Source organism: Procambarus clarkii, chromosome 10, assembly GCF_040958095.1.
Source record: "Procambarus clarkii isolate CNS0578487 chromosome 10, FALCON_Pclarkii_2.0, whole genome shotgun sequence".
Lineage (NCBI taxonomy): Eukaryota > Metazoa > Arthropoda > Malacostraca > Decapoda > Cambaridae > Procambarus > Procambarus clarkii.
Window position 1 is genome coordinate 41250569 of NC_091159.1, and position 8585 is coordinate 41259153.

Below are 8585 nucleotides of genomic sequence, written 5' to 3' on the forward strand. Positions count from 1 at the left end.
GCCTCATACTGATAATGCCTATCTCTAGAACATCACTTCCTCACTGATCACTCAGGCCTAGACTGATGTTGTCTGATCGTCACAATGATACGTGTGATATAATAATGTCAACCGACCATATGAATGAGAGTGAGAGAAAGAGTGAGTGAGAGAAAGAGTGAGTGAGAGAAAGAGTGAGTGAGAGAAAAAGAGAAGGAATCTGCTAGCTCATCCAGGAGTCCAGTCTCGAAGCTTGCAAGATCTTCACATTTATTTTATCCCAGAGAACCAGTGGCATGCCCCGACACCTTATTGAATCCCGCCTCCACCTTCCTTGTGAACTGAAAACAATATGAAGACAATAAAAGTGATAGCAAACCCCGGCCTTAAGAGACAGTGAGGGACGAGAGTACATTATGAATAAAACTACGAATTTGCTTCATATTCAAAGTCAACATGAGGAGGAAGATGCTGCACCAGATGATGTTAAAGGAAGGCCGAAGATGCATGAGGATTGTGATGATGGTTTGATGGCATCATCTCGGTGTAGGATGCTGCAAAGATGAACGTAAAGGCAGGATGGAGATTTATGAGGTTAGTGATGCTGCTGTGAGGGAATCACCTTGGTGAGAGATGCTGCGAGAGATCACGTCCCTTACAGACTGAAGATAAAGAAGAACTCTTGTCTGCTTGTCACGATTATCACGTCATATTGCTGAGAGAAGCTGATATTGATGCCTATGTCAGCTGTATTAATAATAATAAAAGCAATATCATGATAAACTCTCCCTCTCTCAAACTGCTCATGTTTCAGTCACTCTGGAGTTTTATCTCTCAGTATCTATATCTCTATTTAAATTAAGAGAGAACATTCTCTATACTCTATTTAAATTAACATGCTCTATTTCAATTAAGAGAGTTATTCGTTAAGAATAATTTTAATGATAGTTAATTATATAAGGAAGAGGAGGAGCCAACTGTGTGGCAGAGCCTTCATGTGGTCGGCTGACTTGGGATCATTTGTATCAGTGGGATGAGCGGACACGTTGTGGCTGAGCGCCTTGTGTTACGGGTGCCACCTTCTGGTTGTCCATGAAGTGAGGAACTATAAGGAATACATATGAGTAAGTCTCATCCCCCCGCTCTCTCATATTTCTCTCTCTCTCTCTCTCTCTTGAGAGAGAGAGAGAGAGAGAGCTGTCACCTCAGCTCGACCACAACAATTCCCACGCTCTCTTCACTCGAAATACGTCGAATTAGGGGATGCATTTTCGTCAATGGGCTGATTACCAAACATACTGTGACGTCAATAATTACAAATGTGTGTAAATAAATGGGTAATATAAACGCAATAGTATTCATAAGAAGCATAAAAATACCTGCATTGCTACAGGTAACTTTTCAGGCGACGTGTTGATCTATCTTGCAAAACATCAAAGTAAACTCAAAGTCACGTGAATTAAAAACAAAAAATTAAAAAGTAAATGAAACTATGAATTAATAATTTGGTATATTATTATTTCGTATACATATATGTGTATAACTGAAAACTCACACCCCAGAAGTGACTCGAACCCATACTGCCAGGAGCAACGCAACTGGTATGTACAGGGACGCCTTAATCCGCTTGACCATCACGACCGGACAAAAGGAAGTGATAGCCAAAGCTATTTGAACCACTTCCCCGCCGGCACTCGGATGGTAATCTTGGGCATAGCATTTTATCAAATCACCTCATTCTTTGGGGCAACACGTGAGGAACACAAATGCAAACAAGCCTGAATGGTCCCCAGGACTATATACAACTGAAAACTCACACCCCAGAAGTGACTCGAACCCATACTGCCAGGAGCAACGCAACTGGTATGTACAGGGACGCCTTAATCCGCTTGACCATCACGACCGGACAAAAGGAAGTGATAGCCAAAGCTATTTGAACCACTTCCCCGCCGGCACTCGGATGGTAATCTTGGGCATAGCATTTTATCAAATCACCTCATTCTTTGGGGCAACACGTGAGGAACACAAATGCAAACAAGCCTGAATGGTCCCCAGGACTATATACAACTGAAAACTCACACCCCAGAAGTGACTCGAACCCATACTGCCAGGAGCAACGCAACTGGTATGTACAGGGACGCCTTAATCCGCTTGACCATCACGACCGGACAAAAGGAAGTGATAGCCAAAGCTATTTGAACCACTTCCCCGCCGGCACTCGGATGGTAATCTTGGGCATAGCATTTTATCAAATCACCTCATTCTTTGGGGCAACACGTGAGGAACACAAATGCAAACAAGCCTGAATGGTCCCCAGGACTATATACAACTGAAAACTCACACCCCAGAAGTGACTCGAACCCATACTGCCAGGAGCAACGCAACTGGTATGTACAGGGACGCCTTAATCCGCTTGACCATCACGACCGGACAAAAGGAAGTGATAGCCAAAGCTATTTGAACCACTTCCCCGCCGGCACTCGGATGGTAATCTTGGGCATAGCATTTTATCAAATCACCTCATTCTTTGGGGCAACACGTGAGGAACACAAATGCAAACAAGCCTGAATGGTCCCCAGGACTATATACAACTGAAAACTCACACCCCAGAAGTGACTCGAACCCATACTGCCAGGAGCAACGCAACTGGTATGTACAGGGACGCCTTAATCCGCTTGACCATCACGACCGGACAAAAGGAAGTGATAGCCAAAGCTATTTGAACCACTTCCCCGCCGGCACTCGGATGGTAATCTTGGGCATAGCATTTTATCAAATCACCTCATTCTTTGGGGCAACACGTGAGGAACACAAATGCAAACAAGCCTGAATGGTCCCCAGGACTATATACAACTGAAAACTCACACCCCAGAAGTGACTCGAACCCATACTGCCAGGAGCAACGCAACTGGTATGTACAGGGACGCCTTAATCCGCTTGACCATCACGACCGGACAAAAGGAAGTGATAGCCAAAGCTATTTGAACCACTTCCCCGCCGGCACTCGGATGGTAATCTTGGGCATAGCATTTTATCAAATCACCTCATTCTTTGGGGCAACACGTGAGGAACACAAATGCAAACAAGCCTGAATGGTCCCCAGGACTATATACAACTGAAAACTCACACCCCAGAAGTGACTCGAACCCATACTGCCAGGAGCAACGCAACTGGTATGTACAGGGACGCCTTAATCCGCTTGACCATCACGACCGGACAAAAGGAAGTGATAGCCAAAGCTATTTGAACCACTTCCCCGCCGGCACTCGGATGGTAATCTTGGGCATAGCATTTTATCAAATCACCTCATTCTTTGGGGCAACACGTGAGGAACACAAATGCAAACAAGCCTGAATGGTCCCCAGGACTATATACAACTGAAAACTCACACCCCAGAAGTGACTCGAACCCATACTGCCAGGAGCAACGCAACTGGTATGTACAGGGACGCCTTAATCCGCTTGACCATCACGACCGGACAAAAGGAAGTGATAGCCAAAGCTATTTGAACCACTTCCCCGCCGGCACTCGGATGGTAATCTTGGGCATAGCATTTTATCAAATCACCTCATTCTTTGGGGCAACACGTGAGGAACACAAATGCAAACAAGCCTGAATGGTCCCCAGGACTATATACAACTGAAAACTCACACCCTCGAATGAGGTGGTTTGATAAAATGCTATGCCCAAGATTACCATCCGAGTGCCGGCGGGGAAGTGGTTCAAATAGCTTTGGCTATCACTTCCTTTTGTCCAGTCGTGATGGTCAAGCGGATTAAGGCGTCCCTGTACATACCAGTTGCGTTGCTCCTGGCAGTATGGGTTCGAGTCACTTCTGGGGTGTGAGTTTTCAGTTGTATATAGTCCTGGGGACCATTCAGGCTTGTTTGCATTTGTGTTCCTCACGTGTTGCCCCAAAGAATGAGGTGATTTGATAAAATGCTATGCCCAAGATTACCATCCGAGTGCCGGCGGGGAAGTGGTTCAAATAGCTTTGGCTATCACTTCCTTTTGTCCGGTCGTGATGGTCAAGCGGATTAAGGCGTCCCTGTACATACCAGTTGCGTTGCTCCTGGCAGTATGGGTTCGAGTCACTTCTGGGGTGTGAGTTTTCAGTTGTATATAGTCCTGGGGACCATTCAGGCTTGTTTGCATTTGTGTTCCTCACGTGTTGCCCCAAAGAATGAGGTGATTTGATAAAATGCTATGCCCAAGATTACCATCCGAGTGCCGGCGGGGAAGTGGTTCAAATAGCTTTGGCTATCACTTCCTTTTGTCCGGTCGTGATGGTCAAGCGGATTAAGGCGTCCCTGTACATACCAGTTGCGTTGCTCCTGGCAGTATGGGTTCGAGTCACTTCTGGGGTGTGAGTTTTCAGTTGTATATAGTCCTGGGGACCATTCAGGCTTGTTTGCATTTGTGTTCCTCACGTGTTGCCCCAAAGAATGAGGTGATTTGATAAAATGCTATGCCCAAGATTACCATCCGAGTGCCGGCGGGGAAGTGGTTCAAATAGCTTTGGCTATCACTTCCTTTTGTCCGGTCGTGATGGTCAAGCGGATTAAGGCGTCCCTGTACATACCAGTTGCGTTGCTCCTGGCAGTATGGGTTCGAGTCACTTCTGGGGTGTGAGTTTTCAGTTGTATATAGTCCTGGGGACCATTCAGGCTTGTTTGCATTTGTGTTCCTCACGTGTTGCCCCAAAGAATGAGGTGATTTGATAAAATGCTATGCCCAAGATTACCATCCGAGTGCCGGCGGGGAAGTGGTTCAAATAGCTTTGGCTATCACTTCCTTTTGTCCGGTCGTGATGGTCAAGCGGATTAAGGCGTCCCTGTACATACCAGTTGCGTTGCTCCTGGCAGTATGGGTTCGAGTCACTTCTGGGGTGTGAGTTTTCAGTTGTATATAGTCCTGGGGACCATTCAGGCTTGTTTGCATTTGTGTTCCTCACGTGTTGCCCCAAAGAATGAGGTGATTTGATAAAATGCTATGCCCAAGATTACCATCCGAGTGCCGGCGGGGAAGTGGTTCAAATAGCTTTGGCTATCACTTCCTTTTGTCCGGTCGTGATGGTCAAGCGGATTAAGGCGTCCCTGTACATACCAGTTGCGTTGCTCCTGGCAGTATGGGTTCGAGTCACTTCTGGGGTGTGAGTTTTCAGTTGTATATAGTCCTGGGGACCATTCAGGCTTGTTTGCATTTGTGTTCCTCACGTGTTGCCCCAAAGAATGAGGTGATTTGATAAAATGCTATGCCCAAGATTACCATCCGAGTGCCGGCGGGGAAGTGGTTCAAATAGCTTTGGCTATCACTTCCTTTTGTCCGGTCGTGATGGTCAAGCGGATTAAGGCGTCCCTGTACATACCAGTTGCGTTGCTCCTGGCAGTATGGGTTCGAGTCACTTCTGGGGTGTGAGTTTTCAGTTGTATATAGTCCTGGGGACCATTCAGGCTTGTTTGCATTTGTGTTCCTCACGTGTTGCCCCAAAGAATGAGGTGATTTGATAAAATGCTATGCCCAAGATTACCATCCGAGTGCCGGCGGGGAAGTGGTTCAAATAGCTTTGGCTATCACTTCCTTTTGTCCGGTCGTGATGGTCAAGCGGATTAAGGCGTCCCTGTACATACCAGTTGCGTTGCTCCTGGCAGTATGGGTTCGAGTCACTTCTGGGGTGTGAGTTTTCAGTTGTATATAGTCCTGGGGACCATTCAGGCTTGTTTGCATTTGTGTTCCTCACGTGTTGCCCCAAAGAATGAGGTGATTTGATAAAATGCTATGCCCAAGATTACCATCCGAGTGCCGGCGGGGAAGTGGTTCAAATAGCTTTGGCTATCACTTCCTTTTGTCCGGTCGTGATGGTCAAGCGGATTAAGGCGTCCCTGTACATACCAGTTGCGTTGCTCCTGGCAGTATGGGTTCGAGTCACTTCTGGGGTGTGAGTTTTCAGTTGTATATAGTCCTGGGGACCATTCAGGCTTGTTTGCATTTGTGTTCCTCACGTGTTGCCCCAAAGAATGAGGTGATTTGATAAAATGCTATGCCCAAGATTACCATCCGAGTGCCGGCGGGGAAGTGGTTCAAATAGCTTTGGCTATCACTTCCTTTTGTCCGGTCGTGATGGTCAAGCGGATTAAGGCGTCCCTGTACATACCAGTTGCGTTGCTCCTGGCAGTATGGGTTCGAGTCACTTCTGGGGTGTGAGTTTTCAGTTGTATATAGTCCTGGGGACCATTCAGGCTTGTTTGCATTTGTGTTCCTCACGTGTTGCCCCAAAGAATGAGGTGATTTGATAAAATGCTATGCCCAAGATTACCATCCGAGTGCCGGCGGGGAAGTGGTTCAAATAGCTTTGGCTATCACTTCCTTTTGTCCGGTCGTGATGGTCAAGCGGATTAAGGCGTCCCTGTACATACCAGTTGCGTTGCTCCTGGCAGTATGGGTTCGAGTCACTTCTGGGGTGTGAGTTTTCAGTTGTATATAGTCCTGGGGACCATTCAGGCTTGTTTGCATTTGTGTTCCTCACGTGTTGCCCCAAAGAATGAGGTGATTTGATAAAATGCTATGCCCAAGATTACCATCCGAGTGCCGGCGGGGAAGTGGTTCAAATAGCTTTGGCTATCACTTCCTTTTGTCCGGTCGTGATGGTCAAGCGGATTAAGGCGTCCCTGTACATACCAGTTGCGTTGCTCCTGGCAGTATGGGTTCGAGTCACTTCTGGGGTGTGAGTTTTCAGTTGTATATAGTCCTGGGGACCATTCAGGCTTGTTTGCATATATGTGTATATATGGTTAGAATAACAACTTTATTATTGAACTAATAGCAAGCCTGTTGGTGGTGTAGCGCCCTCAGGCAAGCGGGAAATTCACATTTACGGTTCTCTATCTCTCTCTCTTTCTCTCTCTTTCTCTCTCTCACTCTCTTTCTCTCTCTCACTCTCTGCCTGTCTGTCTCTCTCTCTCTCTCTCTCTCTCTCTCTCTCTCTCTCTCTCTCTCTCTCTCTCTCTCTCTCTCTCTCTCTCTCTCTCTCTCTCTCTCTCTCTCTCTCTCTCTCTCTCTCTGTATCTCTGTGTCTCACCACCTGCATCTCTCACACCACTAGACACCAACATCGGGTTCGCTGACTCCTGACCCTCTCCCTAACTTCTCTTTGAGATCACAACGCACAGAGTCAGAGGAAGTCTGGACGCCACTCGGCTGCCAACAGAGCCGCGCACAAAGTTTGGGGCTCAGGGTCGACTCAATTAAATAGTGCGGTAATAATAATAATATTTTTGTTTGTGGGGCATTTGTTTACATCTAATGTGTGTGTGTGTGTGAAGGATGTGTTGGTTTTAAAGGCGCTTGTGGTGCGGTTGTTAGAAAATATTAATACAGGAGAAAATCAGTAGATGCCACGAGGAGTTACCAACCCTTCGTGGTACATGGTACAACATGGTACATGGGACAACAGGGTACATGGTACCAGTTACTTCAAGTGTTGTGTTTTGTGTTACCGTTTTGGGAGGCTGGTATATTGTGCATCTCTGCTGCCTATCTCCCTCCATCTCTTTCACACACACACACACACACACACACACACACACACACACACATATATACATTTTTTTTTCAGTGTCAGAGTAGTTAATAAATGGAATGCACTAGGAAGTGATGTGGTGGAGGCTGACTCCATACACAGTTTCAAAGGCAGATATGACTGAGCCCAGTAGGCTCAGGAATCTGTACATCAGTTGACTGACGGCTGAAAGGCGGGACCAAAGAGTCAAAGCTCAACCCCCGCAAGCACAACTAGGTGAGTAAAAGGAAACTGGAAAAGGTTCAGAAGTTTGCGACGAGGCTTGTCCCAGAGTTACGAGAGATGGGGTATGAAGAGCGCCTGAAGGAACTGAACGTGACGACACTAGAAAAAAGAAGGGGGAGAGGGAGGGATATAATAGGAACATATAAAATACTCAGGGGCATTAACAGAGTGGAAATAGATTAAATGTTCACACGGAATAGTAACAGAACGAGGGGACATGGGTGGAAGCTGGAAACTCAGATGAGTCACAGGGATGTTAGGAAGTTTTCTTTTAGCGTGAGAGTAGTGGGAAAATGGATTGCACTTAAGGAACAGGTTGTAGAAGCAAATACTATTCATAATTTTAAAACCAGGTATGATAGGGAAATAGGACCGGAGTCATTGCTGTAAACAACCGATGCTCGAAAGGCGGGATCCAAGAGTCAATGCTCGATCCTGCAGACATAACTAGGTGAGTACAACTAGGTGAGTACACACACACACACACACACACACACACACACACACACACACACACACACACACACACACACACACACACACACACACACACACACACACACACACACACACACACACACACACACACACACACACATAGGCTCAGGAATCTGTACACCTGTTGATTGACGGTTGAGAGGCGGGACCAAAGAGCCAGAGCTCAACCCCCGCAAACACAACTAGGTGAGCACACACACACACACACACACACACACACAAGCATTGACCAACATACTATTTCATTTATAAAGACATTATCCTTTATCCCAAAAAACTTTGACCCTGAAAATCAGCTTAAATT